The 17,971-nt window shown below is 40.9% G+C and overlaps 1 protein-coding gene across 6 annotated transcripts in view; it reads left to right on the top strand.

Moving 5' to 3' along the window:
- The window catches only part of zdhhc3a (zinc finger DHHC-type palmitoyltransferase 3a), a 58,623-nt gene that overhangs the window by 2,423 nt on the left and 38,229 nt on the right, over nt 1-17,971 (top strand). For 2 of the 6 annotated variants that reach the window (XM_039737349.1, XM_039737347.1), the window contains exon 2: nt 2,546-2,683. The exons of 3 other annotated variants lie outside the window; for them this stretch is intronic. The gene's annotated coding sequence lies outside the window, so the exon portion shown is untranslated. Of the gene's footprint in view, nt 1-2,545; nt 2,684-5,325; nt 5,452-17,971 lie in introns of those variants that run through there. One more of the 6 variants, XM_039737348.1, reaches the window with a different exon arrangement.

The raw sequence follows: 17,971 nt of genomic DNA, 5'->3' as shown, positions 1-17,971 counted from the left end.
ACACATACTGACTTAACCAGTTTGTGTTACACTTTGCCTTGTAAGTAAGCGACTCTGATGACATCCCATACTAATCATGTGATGCATGTAATATTGTGTCCGCTCACAAGTCACTACTTATTGAAGTGATACGCTTTCTTACTGTACCGTGGTGTTCTTCTCTCCCTCATCATCATTTCGTTAATGCTTTTATTATGGCAAAATGTTTGCAAGCACAATTTGCTAGTATTGAATAATTTTTCCCTGAAAAACTGGCACGTTTAACATTTTAGTGTTGTAATGCTCTGAATGAACTTTTTTTTTTTTAAGTTTGCTTCATGTAAATTCAGAACTTTTCCTGAAAAGTGGAAATCCGCTTGGCTCCGCTATGCTTATGTCTTCACTTGCACAGAGAGAGACCGACAGATGACTTTCCTGCTAAATAAAGCAGCCCATCAGACGTGATGTTTCTCCCCATACAAAATAATAAAGAAAGTCTGGTTGGGCTTCAAACAGCAACTGTTACTGGTGCTTCAGCGAGCTCTCTTTGGGGGACCAGTTACAGCATCGTCAGTGAGGGTGCACATTTCCTTTCCTACAGAGTGGCAGGGGCCAAGGACTTTTGTTTGGTCTCATTTATTTAACGTTAGCTGTAACCTTCATTCCATCAGTCGGCTTTCTATTGCGGCAAGGATAGAAACTGCTGGGGTGATTCTGAGCTTGGCAAGGGAATTGAGATGGAAGGATGGCTGAAATTCAGAAGGTGCTTGCCGCTGTCATGACTTTTCATGCTCACAGATTTTATTATGTTTTGTGTATCTACTGCTCCCATTTTTATTGAATCTTTACTTTATTATACAGTATGGAGTTGTTCATATCCCACGGGCTCCCAGCGTGGAGTTCCCATGTTCTTCCCATGTCTGCCTGAGCTTTCCCTGGGTGCTCAGTTTTCTCCCACAGTCCAACGACATGTAGGTTAGTTGACTTGGCATTATTAAATTGGCCCTAGTGAGTTTGTGTGCGTGTGTGTTCTCACCCTGCAGTGGACTGGTGCCCTGGCCAGGAGATGTTCTTGTCTTATGTCCCATGCTTACTGGGATAGGCTCCAGGTTCCACACTGCCCTGCCCTGCTTATTGGGTTAAGAAAATGGATGCATATAATTAATCATGCGCCACAAATAACACAAGAGGGCACATTAATTGGGTGTAATTAAAGAGATTTTAACAAAAGGATCAATTAGGTATTTTTCAAGTCTGTCATTACTTCACTTTCATGGTATACTTTCATTTGCCACAGGAAATTGGGTTGTCCAGTGACACTTTTTTTTTTTTTTCTTCATTTGCATTTCTTACTGGGAATCAGCACAGATGTCAACATTCTTAAAATGTCTGAAATGCGTCCATTTTCAGGATATTCTCGATTATTGGTTCATGTCTTGAGATTTCATGTCAATGGAAATTTGGTGATGGCATCAAAAATTTGTTCAGGTTCTGATTGGATGAAGTCCAAAATGTCAAGAAAAGTGGACTTTAGCATGGTGTCTGCGGAAGCCTAAAATTGATTTTCACGTTGTAAAATTGCCGGTTTCCACAGGAAGTCCTGCCTGTTTTTGTTTCGAGCTGTGCAGAGCTCCTGGATGACCACATCCCAGCAAAGAGAGAATATTCTTGGACAAGCACTTTCTGAGGCCCGAGGCCTGTCTTCTTTCAAACAAGTTGCTTCGTGTTCGCCGAGCCTGTCACATTTGGTCCAGTACTTCTCCCCATGTGTGTCCAACAATTGCTTCATGTAACTAGCATGTTGTCTTGGGGCCAGGCCTATTGATTTGCAAGTAGGTTTTGAGATGCATGATTAATTTAAATATACAAGTATACACAGGCACACACTCAAAGAAAGGTATACATGAAGAGAGAGAACAGCTTGTTTGCCATGTAGGAGCACAAGCTTGGTGATGAAAGGAAAGAAATGAGCGGAAAACAAATCTGTAAAGGTCGACGCGCAGAGAGGCCAATCTGTCTATCTGTGCTGTTTGTTTACTTCATTTCACCCAATGTGCTTCATTTCAAATGAAATGTTCTGTCTGTTGAAGCTGTTCACTTGATTGCATTTCCTGTTCATTGTACTATTTGATATATTGTATATCTGCTGTTAAAAATATTCCATACAGTAGGTTAATGTACTTGTATAATATTGCATAGAACAATCAGTTGTATTGTAAAACATTCTGTTAAGTAATTTCCTGTAGTATGGGCCAACATACTAAAGTGAAGCTTACATGGAAGTACAGTATGGAGCATTTCATACCGGTTTTCTTGTTGTATGTGTTTTGTTTTGGTGAGCTTGTGCTTTCTGAGAAGAAGTCGTCCAGCTGTGTGTTCACCTGTCCCGTTGCAGCAGCAGCAGCAGCCGCCCTTCTCTGCATGGCATGGTATCCTGCAGCTTGTGTCCTTACCGCTGCAGTTGCTGTTGGTGCTGAGATGTAGTCGAGCCCTGCAGGGACCACCCACCTGTCAGACAGAGTAAACTTTATTAAGTATTTTATTTTTGTATATGTGTTTTACGCAGTAAACATTTACGAAGTACAAATAAGTGTCAGAAGATACAAAATGAAGGCACTTTGTTGGAGAGCAGTGGACTGCAGTTTTGGTGATGACTGCTGTAGAGGCTCATTTGCCAGACCTGATAATCTCAACCCTGCTACTGGTGAGTTCAGTGGTTTGTCATCTGCTTTTGTAAATGTGTGCTTTTAACCTATGAATATCATATATAGGCCATGACACAGTTTTAGTGTATCCGTGGTTAAGTCCTTTGATAGATAAAAACTGCGAAGACGATGCATTAATGGCGTTATTTTAGTAGACTTGTTAACTGCATGTAGTGGTAGGCCAAGCTTTTGAAGAGTCATTCTTGACTTTTATGTGCCGACGTTTATCTTTTAGTTTAGTTTAATGACCTTCTAATGTACAAAATGGTATATTCAAGTGCTGCACCGAAGGGTGTCACCCTGCACGTTTGTTAGATGCAACCTGTGCTTTGTTTTGGGCTTGTTGAGCTCTGGCTTAAGCTAAGAATTTTTGTGGGATTTAAACATTGTTTTTTTTTTCCAGCCTCCTGGAGTTTTTTGTTTTTTTGTGTTGTTTTTTCTGTCCTCCCCTGGCCATCAGACCTTGTTCATTAGTATTGCCTAATTGTATTTTTATATATTTTCTTTCTTCATCTTGTCAAGCACTTTGAGCTCCATCATTTGTATCAAAACGTGCTCCAGAAATAAATGTTGTTGTTGTCATTCTGAATCCATTCACTCGCACACCCTATCCATCTGTACTCCCTCTCCCATTGATTTGGAATCGCCAATTCACCTAACCTGCATGTGGCTGGGGATGTGGGAGGAAACCAACATGCAAACTCCACAGAAACAAGGACCAGGCATGGTATCCAAACCCAGGACGCTAGACCCATGAGACAGCAGCACAACTCTGCCTCCCTGCACAAGAGCTCCTCGTTTAAACTGTATTCAGTGTGCTGATAATTATATTTCCATTGCAAATTGCACATAGCTGGTTTTGTCACGGTGTTGCACAGCTTCACCATGTGTGCAGTTTTGTGCTTTTTTTACTTCCTTATTTGCATGAAATGCCACCCTTTACTGGCAGCAGGCAGTCACCTAAACAGGAATGATCCCATAACCCAGATCAACTAATGCCTGGGATTAATGATAACATTTATTATTTCAAGCATACCTCTGAAATGCAGAAAGCATGTTTTCTAAAATCAAAACATTTGCCACTTCAAAGTGCATTTTTTCAGTGAGTTTTAAGTAGTCCCCCAACATTTGCACCAATGTCCCATAGACCCTATTTATTTGTTCCACAGGGACATTCAGCTCTTACAGAAGCTTCATATAGAAACATAATAACAAACAACAACAACAGACTCCCCTCAAACACACCCAAGAATTAGATTTAAACGGGGGGAAAAAACACTTGTTAATGGTTACAGAAAAATGTCTGCTGCTTTGAAGGTCCCAATGAGCACAGTGGCCTCCATCATCCGTAAGTGGAAGAAGTTCGAAACCACCAGGACTCTTCCTAGAGCTGGCTGGCCATCTAAACTGAGCGATCGGGGGAGAAGGGCCTTAGCCAGGGAGGTGACCAAGATCCCGATGGTCACTCTGTCAGAGCTCCAGAGGTCGTCTGTGGAGAGAGGACAACCATCTCTGCAGCAATCCACCAATCAGGCCTGCATGATAGAGTGGCCAGACGGAAGCCACTCCTTAGTAAAAGGCACATGGCAGCCCGTCTGGAGTTTGTCAAAAGGCACCTGAAGGACTCTCAGACCATGAGAAACAAAATGATGAGACAAAGATTGAACTCTTTGTTGTGAATGTCAGGCGTCACATTTGGAGGAAACCAGGCACCGCTCATCACCAGGCCAGTACCATCCCTACAGTGAAGCATGGTGGTGGCAGCATCAGGAACTGGGAGACTAGTCAGGATAAAGGGAAAGATGACTGCAGCAATGTACAGAGACATCCTGGATGAAAACCTGCTCCAGAGCGCTCTTGACCTCACACTGGGACGACGGTTCATCTTTCAGCAGGACAACGACCCTAAACACGCAGCCAAGATATCAAAGGAGTGGCTTCAGGACAACTCTGTGAATGTCCTTGAGTGGCCCAGCCAGAGCCATTTTGGAATCCATTTTGGAATAAGATTGTAACATAACAAAATGTGGAAAAAGTGATGCGCTGTGAATACTTTCCGGATGCACTGTACCTGAATAGTGACCAGGTGAAAATGCTCTTTGGGTTAGTGATTGTCCAGTTCCATTGTTCTTCTGATGTTGAGTTGTAGACAGTGTTCCCCACTTGAGTCCTGTACTCTGTCTCTTCCCACTCATCAGTACAACCCACGGACAATTATGGCCAGGTGTTACATTTATAGTGCAGGGTGTACAGGGTAAGGAGAAAAGGAGACGGGGCTTTTTCTTGTGATGCCCCCGTGTTGCTCCTGTCCACCTCGGAGACCGTCCTGGAGCTTCACAAACTGTAGTGTCAGACAGACAGTCCATTATTGAGGACTCCATAGGCTCATTCATCTGTGTATCCCTGTGCTTGCTACTCAACAGTGATGGCTGTATGGTGTTTAAGGCAATAGGGAAGTTAAAAGGAAAAAAAGGTCATCCTTACAGCAAATTCCTGCTTTGTCCAGCCTTGTGGAACAAATGGATTATTACATTTTCAACTCCAGTCTCTGTCCAGTATTCAAACCACAGTGATTCCAAGTTGTCTTTCATTACAGAACCCGCATAGCTCAGGACCGGGCTGTTGAAGGTCTTCATAGTCTGGTCCATAAGGCCCACTGCTCTGTTGTCATTAGGTGAAGACTCGCCAGACTTCTTTGAAACTGGAAGAGTACAAATGCTTTCCCCAGCAGCACTACCACCTGGAGCCTTCGTGACAGACCAAGCAGGTAACAGAGGGTACCACAAAGTTGGTCCGCACAGGCCTTAAGTACCCAGACAAACTCCATGTAGTCCCGTGTCATTTCAGCTGTGTCCTCCCTTAGTTGTCAGCTATGAATATTCTATATTGATGGTCAGAGGGGGTCTTATAACTGGCCATAACTGTTGAAATAGTAGAAATGAAATCTGTACAAGGAATTGTTGACGAAGTAGAGGTGGTGTGGAGTGACTGGCTATTGGAGGAGGTAGAGGTTAGGAGCAAAAAGCTATTAAATAAACTGGTTCACTATAACACAAATGTAACATTGGACTGGAAGGCACTTCTAAAAGCCTGCAACAAGTCCAAGGAGCCGAATGTCTAATTAAAAGGCACCACCCATTGTCCTTTCAAACTACCTGAACAGACAGAGCGACAGTCCTTCAAATCAAACTCTCTTGACTATCCAGGAAGGCCACATTGTGTGGACCAAACTGTTATGGGGGTGCAGTAGCTGACAAACACTGAATCATATTGTTTTGTTTGTTTATTTTTTGGAAATTTCAGTGTTTTTGTGGCCTCTTTGTCATTTAGAAATATTTGCTCTCTTTTGCCCAACATGTGCTTTCAGCACCTTTGCTCTGTTTGCACGTGTAAACGTCTCTTCACTGGCGCCCCTCTCTCGCGAGTGCATTCCTGTAAAGCCTGCTTCTCAGACACCCTCATTTTCAGGGTTCCTTTCTCAGCTTCTGTCCAGTTTTATACTGGCCATCTTTAAAAGTGACTCTCTCTCTGCATGTCTCATAGTGCTTTACTCCTTCCTCGTGTGTCATGTCAACAAAGCCAGACTGACCATTCAGATTGTTCAGAGGAAATGGGTACACAGACCTTAGTGGTTTATTATATGGCAGATTGTTTTGTGTTAAAGTTCCCTTTTCACCTAATTATTTGTACAGGGTCTACACTGCACATGCTTATTGAATTTTGTGGTAACAGCTTAGCTACTGCTTACTTAACTATTCACGGTAACAGACATTTTAAACAAGGGTGCCCACACTTTTGTATGCCACTGCATTATTCATTTACTCTTGCGTAACAAGACCTTCACAAAGACTTCTTTTGGTCTTCATAACACTTCTGAAATGTCAGTAAATGAGTTAGTTATTCATCTCTGGGCAGTGTGGCGCATTGACATGATGGCAACGTGACTCGTTAATATGAAGGATTCACAGGTCTTATACTAAATATGTCATATCAAGAGAAATGCGTCTCAGTTAAGCCACCTTAGACCACTCCAAAGTGAAGCCGCAGAGATGAATAAACACTTCAGTGCTGCTTTGTAAGGTCTTGTTGCACAAGAGTAAATGAGGAATGGATGCTTTTTACAGTAACTAAACTGAAGTGTTACTAATTTTGAGTCTACCTTAAAGACTTCAGTTTGACCCTTAGTGATTTCTAGATTCTGATCCTAACCTGTTTGCTTTTCTTCTGATTCTGTTCTGCTTTGGCTGTTCTCTAAATGTGCTTCTGTCTGTAGCTCATCTCTTCTTTCTTTTTTCCTCTCCATCCTCATAATCACTTGTCGTCCGCTATTTCAGAGTTTATCAGGAGCAGTAATGGTGATGGCAGACCTTCCTTTTCTTACACCACAGATGCCCTCCTTCTCTTCTATCTACTGTTCCTGTGTCTTATGTACAGTATACTGTATGTTGTAGTAAGGCAGGTTCTCTCTTTTGAGATAGCTCATGTTCTTAAGAAAAAGTTTTGCAGTTATTCAGTCCATTGTTAAATGTTCTAATTTTACCAAAAAACCAATCATTTTCTGTAATATTATTTGAAAAGTGTTAATTTAATACTGTTTTGTGTCCGAAAACCAACTAAAGAGGTTGTGGTTGGGTGCTGATTGTAGAGTCACCTTTTGTGGCAGTAAAAACAATAAATTGTCACAAGTAAGAATGTCCCGGCTTTGCACACTGTCTGTATGTGATGTTGGCCCCTTTTTCCGGGCGAAGTTGCTCCAGGTCAGTGATTTATTCAAGACCACATTTGTCCATTCCAAGACCACAACTAGTTGAGAGTAAGTCAAGATGATCGTGAAACCAAGTCAGGACTGAAAAAGGAATAGAAATTGTAGTCGTCTTGAAGACCAGGCCAGGTTTGCTTATTCTCTGAATGGAGTCATTTGAGACTCGGATATACAATACCCCTGCAGATTCACTTTGGACAATGAGTTTAATCGTGGAAATTGAACACATGGCAGTAAACAAGCAGATCTTACCCCAAAGCTAAAACGTTAACCAACTCATTTACAGAAACTAATCAGCATACAGTAATGAGTGTTGAGTATTTTTTACAGAGAAATGTGTGAGAGTAGATGTGTTTTTCTTTTTCAGACTGTTATGTTGTGTTTTTATTTGTAATGATGAAGAACATGTTCAGTGAAAAAACAGTGTAGGATCGGATCAGGCCATGTTATTTATTTAAAAATGTGGCTTTTCATCGGGTATTGCACTCGACACTCTCCCTGCAGCAGTATGGAGGGTGTTGTGTTGCATTAGTAAAAGTCACATTAAGCTGAACTGAAATTTCACATTTTCTTAGACTACTTATCATCAGATTAAAGTATAACATACCACCAGACCCTCGTTTTATTTGCAGCACATGGTATACCAGCCACCTTCTCCATGCTGTTAAATAAGCTACAAAGATTAAACTCTGCAAAACGCCTCACCGATGTTAGCACATTAAGCAATACATTAGTCTCTTACAATTCTAAAACTGCATAAGCTCGGCTTTGTCAAAGAATTTAGCTCCTCAAAGAGCTTGGTACTGGAACTATTTAGATAGCAGTAGCTGATAACTAATTTTTGTAAATAATTAAGATATTACCTTCTACCTACTGAGAAAAGTTAATAAAATATATCCTTGTTTTATGAAAATCTTTAACCTAGTATATCAACAGTCCTCAGTGTTAATAAGAGGACATTTCTTGCTCAAACTTTTTGTAATTTTTGGTCATTTGATTTTAATTTTCAAATATATATAAAATATTCCAATAGTGACGGTTGATCTGACAGCTATAAAGCACACCACTTACTAGTTAGCAACCTGCTGTATATTGACTAATATGTCTGAGAGAAAACACGCAAGTATATACAATACTAGAACACCTTCTCTAATCAAAATTGTTTACGGCATCGAATTTTCACAAATCATCAGTTATCTTAAGCTGGGGTGCCACATTGTAACTCGAGGCATCATCAGAAATATATAAAAAGAAAAAAAACGATTTAACAGGAAAGGTGCAAGCCTTGGACACCTGGCTCGCCACAGCTGTAAGCCCTTTGGACTGCACTAATAATCTGAAAATGTGCCACTAGATCACTGATGACTGGCAGACACAAAATCCTTTAACAGCACCTGCTGCTTAAAGTCCTGCCAATAGCCAGCTGTATGCACATAGAAATGAGGAGTTGCAGGCGAAGCAGCGGTTTGTTTGAATTGAAAATGTCATCCAAAACTTTGTGGCCAGTAATTTAGCCACCCCTGTGAGTATGTAAGTTCTATTCTTACTCCTAAACAGAAATGAGAAATAAACCCTTACACACGTGCTCCATCCATCCATTATCCAACCCGCTACATCCTAATTACAGGGTCACGGGGGGGTTTGCTCGAGCCAATCCCAGCCAGCACAGGGCGCCAGCCCACCACAGGGTGTGCACACACACCTACACACACTAAGGACAATTTAGGATCGCCACTGCACCTAACCTGCATGTTTTTGGACTGTGGGAGGAAACCCACGCAGACACGGGGAGAACATGCAAACTCAACGCAGGGAGGGCCCAGGAAGCGAACCCGGGTCTCCTAACTGTGAGGCAGCAGCGCTACCACTGCACCACCGTGCCATCTACACACGTAATGCATAAATAAAATCTATTCTGTGAGAAAAATCCTTATTTTCTCTGTTATTTTAAAATTAGTTATTTGTTGATCAAAGTGAGTCATAAATTGATTTGGACAAATGTGATCAAAACTTTCATGTCCACAGTGATATGTATCCCTAAAGTCATTGTCCAAAATCTACAGCAAGATATCTGCTTTAATAGCATTGGCATATTTCAAGGAAAGTGATGATAATTTACAGTAATAAATAACTTAAGTTTATTTGGTGATTCTGGCTCAAATCCATATACCTCAGCCTATTATATAGTGCCTTTCACTCTAGCTGTCTATCCCTCCTGCCCTATCGATCACTGGCATTGTTTGTCCTGTGAGTTTGTTTTTGTTTTGTGTGTTTTTTTTTTTTTGTTTTTTTTACTGCTGTATTCATCTAATTTTCCCCGTGGGATTCATAATATTTATCTGATGTAGTCTAATTAATTGATGATAATGAAAACCAGCATGCCAGCGTGGTACTGTAGGATCAGTTCTCTATGGGATTGTTTGTATAGCCCCATATTGTGTATAATTATCCGGGATGAGAATTTTATGGGGAAGTTTCACTTACTGATAACATGAATGTTCCTCTTTCTATTCCAGTAGTTTTGGATTATTGAAGTGCTGCAGCTTTTAACAAAGTGGAACGCATTCAGTGGTCTCCTGTTTGTCTTTTACAGTAGCATCCTTGTCTGCACAAAGTAATTGTTTCTGTTTTGTAACCTTCATTTTTCTGATTATCATTGTGTGTTTGCTGTGTTGAGAATTGAGTGATGTGTGCTGTTATTATTCGGTGTTCTTTTTTTCTTGTATAGTAAAATGACTTAATTGGTCCTCATTTTCTAAATCTGCATTTGTGCTAAGAAGCCATTCACAGTGTTCATTATGAAGAGCGCTGGAGCAGTCTTTGATTTAATTATTCACCTCTTTTTGTCAAATGTTTGTTTGGATACATAAATAGTGCTTTATTTGTCCCAAGGGGAAATTTAGCTGTTACAGGAGTTCAGGAAATACAGACTTAACAAAAAAAAAGAAAATAAACCACTCCTGAAGACAAAGCATCATTGCATCATTGTGTAATTTATGATTAGCTTAAGTGGAAAATCAACTGTGTAGCAACATCTTATTCTGTGACTGGCCCTTTTCTTTTCCAGTGAGCGTCTAGGTAAATGTGCCTGCATTTGTGCTGATATCAGATTGTGCACATGCGCCTCATTGCTCAGAAGCTGAAGTGAATGAATCCCTTCCTGATGGATGGAGCAAGAGCTCAGTGTGACAGTATGGTATGGACCATCGTCACATAATTCTCATCCTGCCACAAATTTCTAGCTGGAGTAAGGAAAGACAGCAGTCCACCGAATTCTTGATACCTTCTGATCTCGAAGTAAACAAATCCTGCTCCACAGTATGCTGGTTTGTTGATGCCATCATTGACATCCATGTTGCTCCCCCATTTCCATGAGCATCTTTCTTTTGCTATAGTTAAAGCATCATTTTGTTTAACCCATTAGATCTCGGCTTGAGTTGTGTATCAGTCAGCATTTGTTTGTCACTGTACCTTTTAATCAATACCTGTTAAATGTTATTCATTTATATAAAAGAAAACAAATGAGTGCATGGGGAGGTGCATGCTGTAGATAGCCTAAGAACTTTTTAAAGCAGTGGCAAACAGTGTGGTGTAGTGGTTAAGGCTGAGCTTGTGAGTTCAAATCCCACCACGGACACTGTGTGACCCTGAGCAAGTCACTTCACCTGCCTGTGCTCCAACTGTATCATAAATGCTGTACGTCACCTTGGATAAAGCCGTCAGCCAAATAAGTCAATGTAAACGGCATAAATAAATAGTCGAACAGGACACATTATTAGGGCAGCTACATTGGTTCAGGAAATGTGTTTATCTATTGTTTGTCCAAATCGGGTTACTGTAATTAAGGGTTTGTGGAGATGGTAAAAGTCCAATTTACAATGTGACTTGAAAGTGATTATCGTTGTAAATGTATTCTAGCTTATATCAGCCCTTCTAGTATGAATTTGTCTGGTGTTTAATATTTTTGATGACAGCCTTTCCAAAGAGTTGAATAGGTAATAGTTTATTCTTATTTGACAGCAGCAGGACGTGTTGGTCTACTCTATTAGATGACTCGAGTCCTCATTCAAAGTAGCTTCAGAGCCACTGGTTGAACTTGCATTCTCTGCTTTTGGTCGAGTTACAGCAGTTTCATTCGCCACATTCAGAGTACCCTGAGTTGGTACTTGTGTTGAATTGCCTCGAATAAAAGGTAGACCTCCAGCAGATACATGAAGCAGGTTACAAAGGAGACTGTTGTGGTGTGACAGTAGTAGTGGCAGACACTTTCTTCAAAGTTGTAGAACTGTAGTGAGTGTCACAGAGTGGCTGGCAGCAAGCCGGCTGATAATTCACTAGGAGCCGTGTAGAGATTTAGGGATCAGCATCAGGGCGTCTAAACCTTTTGAAATTTTAATATAGCTGGGCAAGCATTGCAGACGGTAAGTCCCAGGATTAAAACAATTGAAAAAAGTGTTATGATGTGTTATTGTTTGACTCTTTCTGAAGGTTTCACCCTCTGCCTTATGGCTGGCCTACTTTAGAGGCTCATACGGCTGCTGTTTGTCATTCTGTGTGTGCATAAATAAATAAAGATGCAGTACTCTGAAGATGGTTCTGCACACTTGCCTAGGCTTTTCATCACTGAATTTGCTATTTCATTGCAGCTGTGTGAAATGAATGCTGCCGTGCAATTTGCTGAGCTTGGAAAAAAGCCACCTCTGTTTTTGCTTTGCAGTGGTTTTTTAGAGCCATCTCACGAGGAAAAACAGCATTATGTTGTGTCAATTGATGCATGATTCAATTTGGATTCTGTGTAATGTAAAAGTCCAGAATGCTTTATTTACATCATTGATATAATGTGGGTGTGAGTGTGTGTGTGTGTGTATGTATATACTGTACATCCACACACATCTATAAAATATATGTACAGTAAGTAATGAACTATGAATAAGTCATTTCAGGTAGTAATAGCCATTAGCAATATTAGTAATGTCTCGGCTATATTTTTAAATCATATGACCTGCTGAAGTTCAAACCAAGGTTCAGAATGGGTAAGAAAGGTGATTTGATAGACTTTGAACATGGCATGGGTGTTGGCGCTAGGTGGGGAATTCTCCTGGGATTTTCACACACAACCATCTCTAGAGTTTACAGAGAATGGGCCTAAAAAGAGAAAATATCCAGTCAACAGGACTTCTGTGGGTGAAAATGTCTGGTTGATGGCCAGACTGGTTTGAGGTGTGCAGAAGAGTACCTCTGAATGCACAACACGTTGAACCTTGAAGCAGATGGGCTACAACAGCAGGACACCACACCGGGTGCCACTCCTCTCAACTAAGAACAGGCAACTTAGGCTACAATTCGCAGAGGTTAACCAAAATTGGATAATAGAAGACTGGAAAAACATTGCCTGGTCTGATGGATCTCAATTTCTGCTGCGACATTCGTATGTTAGGGTCACAATTTGTCGTTAACCACCTGAAAGCATGGATCCATCTGCCTAATATCAGTGGTTCAGGCTGCTGGTGTAATGGTGTGGAAGATATTTTCATGGAACAGTTTGGGCCCCTTAGTACCAACTGAACATTGTTTAAATGGCACAACCTACCTCAGTATTGTTGCTGACCACGTCCACCCCTTTATGACTGCAGTGTACTCATCTTCTGATGGCTCCTTTCAGCAGGGTAACGTGCCATGTCACAAAGCTCAGATCATCTCAAACTGGTTTCTTGAACATGGTGATGAATTCTCTGTACTCAAGTGGCCTCCACAGTAATCACATCTCAATCCAACAGAGCACCCTTGGGATGTGGTGGAATGGGAGATTCGCATCATGGATGTGCAGCCAACAAATCTGCAGCAACTGTGTGATGCTGTCAGTCACAATGGACCAAAATCCCTGATGAATGTTTTCCAGCACCTTGTTGAATCAACGCCACAAAGAATTAATGGCACTTCTGAAGGGAGTCCAACAGTGTACTAGCAATGTGTACCTAATAAAGTGGCCGGTGAGGGTAACCTAACCCTACATTTTTGGAAAGCTTTTGAAAATGATTTTGTTTTGCGGGGAGCCACTGACTTGTGCAGATAAAAACATAAGGGGGCAGGTAAAAGTTTCACAGGTAATAAGTTAAAAAGAGAGACAGTTCTTGATGAACAGATCTACTATTATCTAGCATCACACTGTGTAACTGCTTCTAGCAGCAACCAAGATCATCCTGCATTGACTTTATATGAGCAGGGGACCCTGACCAGATGCTACAACATTTTGGTGGTCCTTAACTTAAACGTTTGGGAACCCCTGTTCAAAATGATCTTCTTCGTGGAATGCAGTTGTTGAGCACCATTAGCCGTTCCTCCACAGTGTGCTAGGAGGTGCTACTGAAGCTCCACTGCCATCATATTGTCTTTCTTTTTCCATATTGCTTGTCTTCACACTTGCCATTTATAATTGACATATTGTCATCAAGATAATATTTTTTCATATTATTATTATTATTACTACTACACTGGACAATGGACAAAATGTTTCCTGGAACAAAGTAGCCCTTGAGCATGACTGTGAAAAATAATTTTTTTAGCTCTAGTTTTTGAGATACAGAGAAGTATCATCTGAGAGTGACATGTTTGTGACATGAGGGATATTTTCTTTTTCCCTCTCGGCCTGACTGCTCAAGAGGACTTGCTTCACTCTCCTACGTGTCTGAATGTGCTCTTCTGTATTTGGTGTGTTGTGGCTCCTCTAATGTCATGAGTAGTTTCTGAAGCTGCACAACATTTTTATTCAATATACCCCAGACATAAGTGACAGTTTTGGCTATGTTTGTGGTTAGGTGTCTTTTGTCTCACAAAAGTGCTCAATAATTCCCTTATTACCAAAAATGTATTAACAGTTAAAGTAAAAATTATGTGAACCCTTTGGAATTATCTGGTTTACTGCATGAATTGGTCATAAAAAGTGATTTGATCTTCATCTAAGTCACAGGTACTGATCTACACAATGAGCTTAAGCCAATGACACACAAACAATTCTGTAAAAAATAATGTCCTTATTTTACAAACGCATTCATCGTTCACAGTGATAGTTGAAAATCTAAGTGAACCTTGGGATTTAATAACTGGTTGACCCTCCTTTGGCAGCAATGACCTCAAACAGGCGCTTCCTGTAACTGCAGATCTGACCTGCACATGGTGTGGGGGGAATTTTCGCCCATTCTTCCCTGCAGAGCTGCCTTAACTCTTCCTTATTCTTTGGTTGTCTTCTGTGTATGGCTCTCTGTCGTCAAGTCATTCCACGGCATCTCAATAGACTTGAGATCTGGGCCCCTCCAAAAGGCCGAGTTTGTTCTTCTGAGGCCATTGTGCTTTGGATTTGCTGCGATGTTTGGGCTCATTGTCCTGTTGTATCACCCAGCCTCTTCTGAGCTTAAGTTGACGGACAGACACCCTCACGTTATCCTAGAAAATTTGTTGATAAACTTGTGAATTCATTTTCACCTCAATGATGGCAAGCTGTCCAGGCCCTGGTGCAGCAAAACAGGCCCAAATCCTGATGTTCCCTCCACCATACTTTACTGTAGGGATGATGTTTTGAAGTTGATATGCGGTGCCCTTTTCATGCCAAATGAAGTTCTGCTTGTTCCTCCCAAGTAGTTCAATTTTGGTTTCATCACTTCACAAAACATTTTACCAGTACTGTTGTGGAGTGTCCAAGTACTCGTTCATCAATGTTCTTTTTTGATAGCAGTGGCTTCCTTCTTGGTGCCCTGCCATGGACTCCTTTTTTGTTCAATGTTTTGCATATAGTTGACTCGTGAACAGAGATGTCAGCCAGTTCTAACGGCTTCTTCAAGTCCTTTGCTGTCACTCTGAGGTTCTTCTTTACCTCATTGCTGACTTTGTGTTGTGCTCTTGGGGTCATCTTGGTAGGGCACCCACTTCTAGGCAGAGTAGCCACAATACCAAATTGTCTCCATTTATAGACAACTTGCCTAACAGTAGACTGATGAAGATCTCAGATCTTTGAGATGACTTTGTAACCTTTTCCAGCCTTATGTAGATGAACAAATCTTGATCGTAGCTCTTCAGACAGCTCTTTTGTGCAAGACATGATTCCCATCTGGATATGCTTCTTGTCAAAAACTCAAACTTTATCGTGTTTTTGATCATTCAAAGTCATTCTGGGCCACCATACCTTTGCACTCGTCTCATTAAATGGACTCCAGGTGTGCTAAATTCAGACTGCAATGAGCTTTTTAAAAAGTCATTCGCTTAGGGTTCACTTACTTTTTCCAAACTTCAGTTTCACAGTTTGAATGATTTATTCAATATGGTCAAAACTTCTCTGAAAATCTGTGTATCTTTAGTTCTAGGAGACTATGTTTGTTCATTATGGTGACTGACATGAAGATACAACCATGTTTTATATGGGAATTGGACATAAATAGAGAGAATTCCTAGGGGTTCACATACTTTTTACTTTGACTGTCTATTTTGGGTGTAAGAACTGAGATCCAGACCTGCCCTTCATAATTATTGTAGTATTTGAGTAACAAATCTGTGCAACTTCCTGATTTGAAAAGGACGCTCCATGCCCTGATGATTTGTAGAGAGCCATCGAATCGTGTAACAGAATGTTATGTTTCTTTGGTGCCACCTATTCAGCAGGGAATATCAAAGACAAAAAAGTGCCATTTGAACAAGGAGTTTTTTTTTGTTTTTTTACAGCTTTTGTTTGTAAAGTTTTTGTACTTTTTTATGTACAGTTTTGCACTTTGACACTCTGGGGGATCAATACAGTGGTCTCCAGTTTATCTGTTGGTCTTTCAGCTTTCAACTGCTTATGTCTCCAAGCACTCATACTTGATTAGTGCGCCATGCCCGTCACTTTTGTTTTAATCCTGGCCCTGTTTTTATCATTGGCATTGCTGTAAAGGGAGCTCACTGGAGACGTTTCCTTCGTCCCCTTTGGTCCGTGTTTCACTGCTTCAGTAAGACTGTACAATGCTTAAGCTTGAAAATAAAGTGTAAAGCGTAATTGCTTAGATATCCAGATGGTGAGTGGTGACGAATGTTGCTTTTGTCACAGAGGAGAGGAGAGGCACATCTGTGAACTGATTGAGCACTGCTATGAAGTTCTAGCAAAGACTGTGGTGTTGATGACTTTGTCACCTGTGCCATTGCTTCAGTTTCCTCTGTTTTTTTGGATGTAATCCATGAATTTAATAGAGCATGTTTCGATGTTTAACAAATTCATAGTCTGTCTTATTTGAAATGCCCTTCTGCCTAATACAATAATGTGTCAGTATGATGCAGAAAAATATTTAATCATACAACCGAGGAGCCTCCCTCAAGTAAACAAAGCCAAAAATCATCAACTTCTGTTTTTGCTGATAACAATGACATGCACTTCTGCAGAGGGAAATAGTTTGCCTTATTAATGCATGTCTAAAACAAAAAGACTGGAAGTTTTAAATATGTTTTCCCTGTGATGTATCAGTTGATCATCGTGAAGCACCAACAACCTATGATGCGGCAACATTTGAGCATCGAGTGGTCCCCGTGAAGTATCGACACATGAATGACAAGCACAGTTTCCAGACTGCTGTGCGGATGAGGCAGTGAGCAGCAGTTCCAAAGTGCTGTGCGGCACCCTCAAAAGAGGCCACCAAGACTGTGCTAGCAGTTAAAAGTACGTGTGCCATTGACCCACACCAGGCCTGCAGAGTCTCAAGTTGCAGTGACCAGCGTACAGGCAAATAGGCTGTCCCAAGTGGAGCCTTGCATCAGATACGAGCCCGTTCACAAAGACATTCCTTTTAAGATGTTGATATGCCGACATCAAGCACATTTCGTTTTGTGTGTCCTTTTGCAGTATTCTTAAAGGTTTGACGAATTTATTATCTGTACATGCAGATCACAAACGTTAAGACGTTAATACAGCAGTAGACGATCCTATTTCCCATTTCGTTGTGTCATGTAACATGCTGTACACTTCAGAGTATTCACAGGCTTTTCAGAGGCATCAGGAATGTCATCACAGGGCACAAAATGTAAAGTTAAAAACATTTTGATACGTAAAGCATTCATCATGTTTGTTAAGTGTGCAGTAAATCCAATTCCAACATTTTCCTCCACAGTAACAATCTGAGATGAAAAGCGCAAGCCATTATTTGCTCTTGTGTGTTGCTGCTGACATTTATCCTGCCTTCATTTGCCGCTGTGCTCTTTGGTCGACGCTCTTTTTGTGTTCCTGCGTGGGTCGCTTCAGTGTCACTCTTTAATTGTACGTCTGTAACTGACTCTTGCCTGACTTTTCATTATCATGCACTTAATAAGAATGAAGTATGGATCCCTCCAGGATTGGTTCTGCCACCATCTTAATTACGCTGAGCAGGTCTGAGAACGATACGATAATATCTTAGATACGGTGCTGATGTTTTTGTCCTTGAGTTTGTGGATGGCCTATCTGCGTGTAGACTTGCTTATTCTCATAATTACACTTCCTTTTGTGATCAGAATTTTATATTATCTTCGCCAGTTT

Source organism: Polypterus senegalus, chromosome 15 (genome assembly GCF_016835505.1).
Source record: "Polypterus senegalus isolate Bchr_013 chromosome 15, ASM1683550v1, whole genome shotgun sequence".
NCBI classification, from domain to species: domain Eukaryota; kingdom Metazoa; phylum Chordata; class Cladistia; order Polypteriformes; family Polypteridae; genus Polypterus; species Polypterus senegalus.
This window is presented reverse-complemented; position numbering and strand designations above follow the sequence as displayed.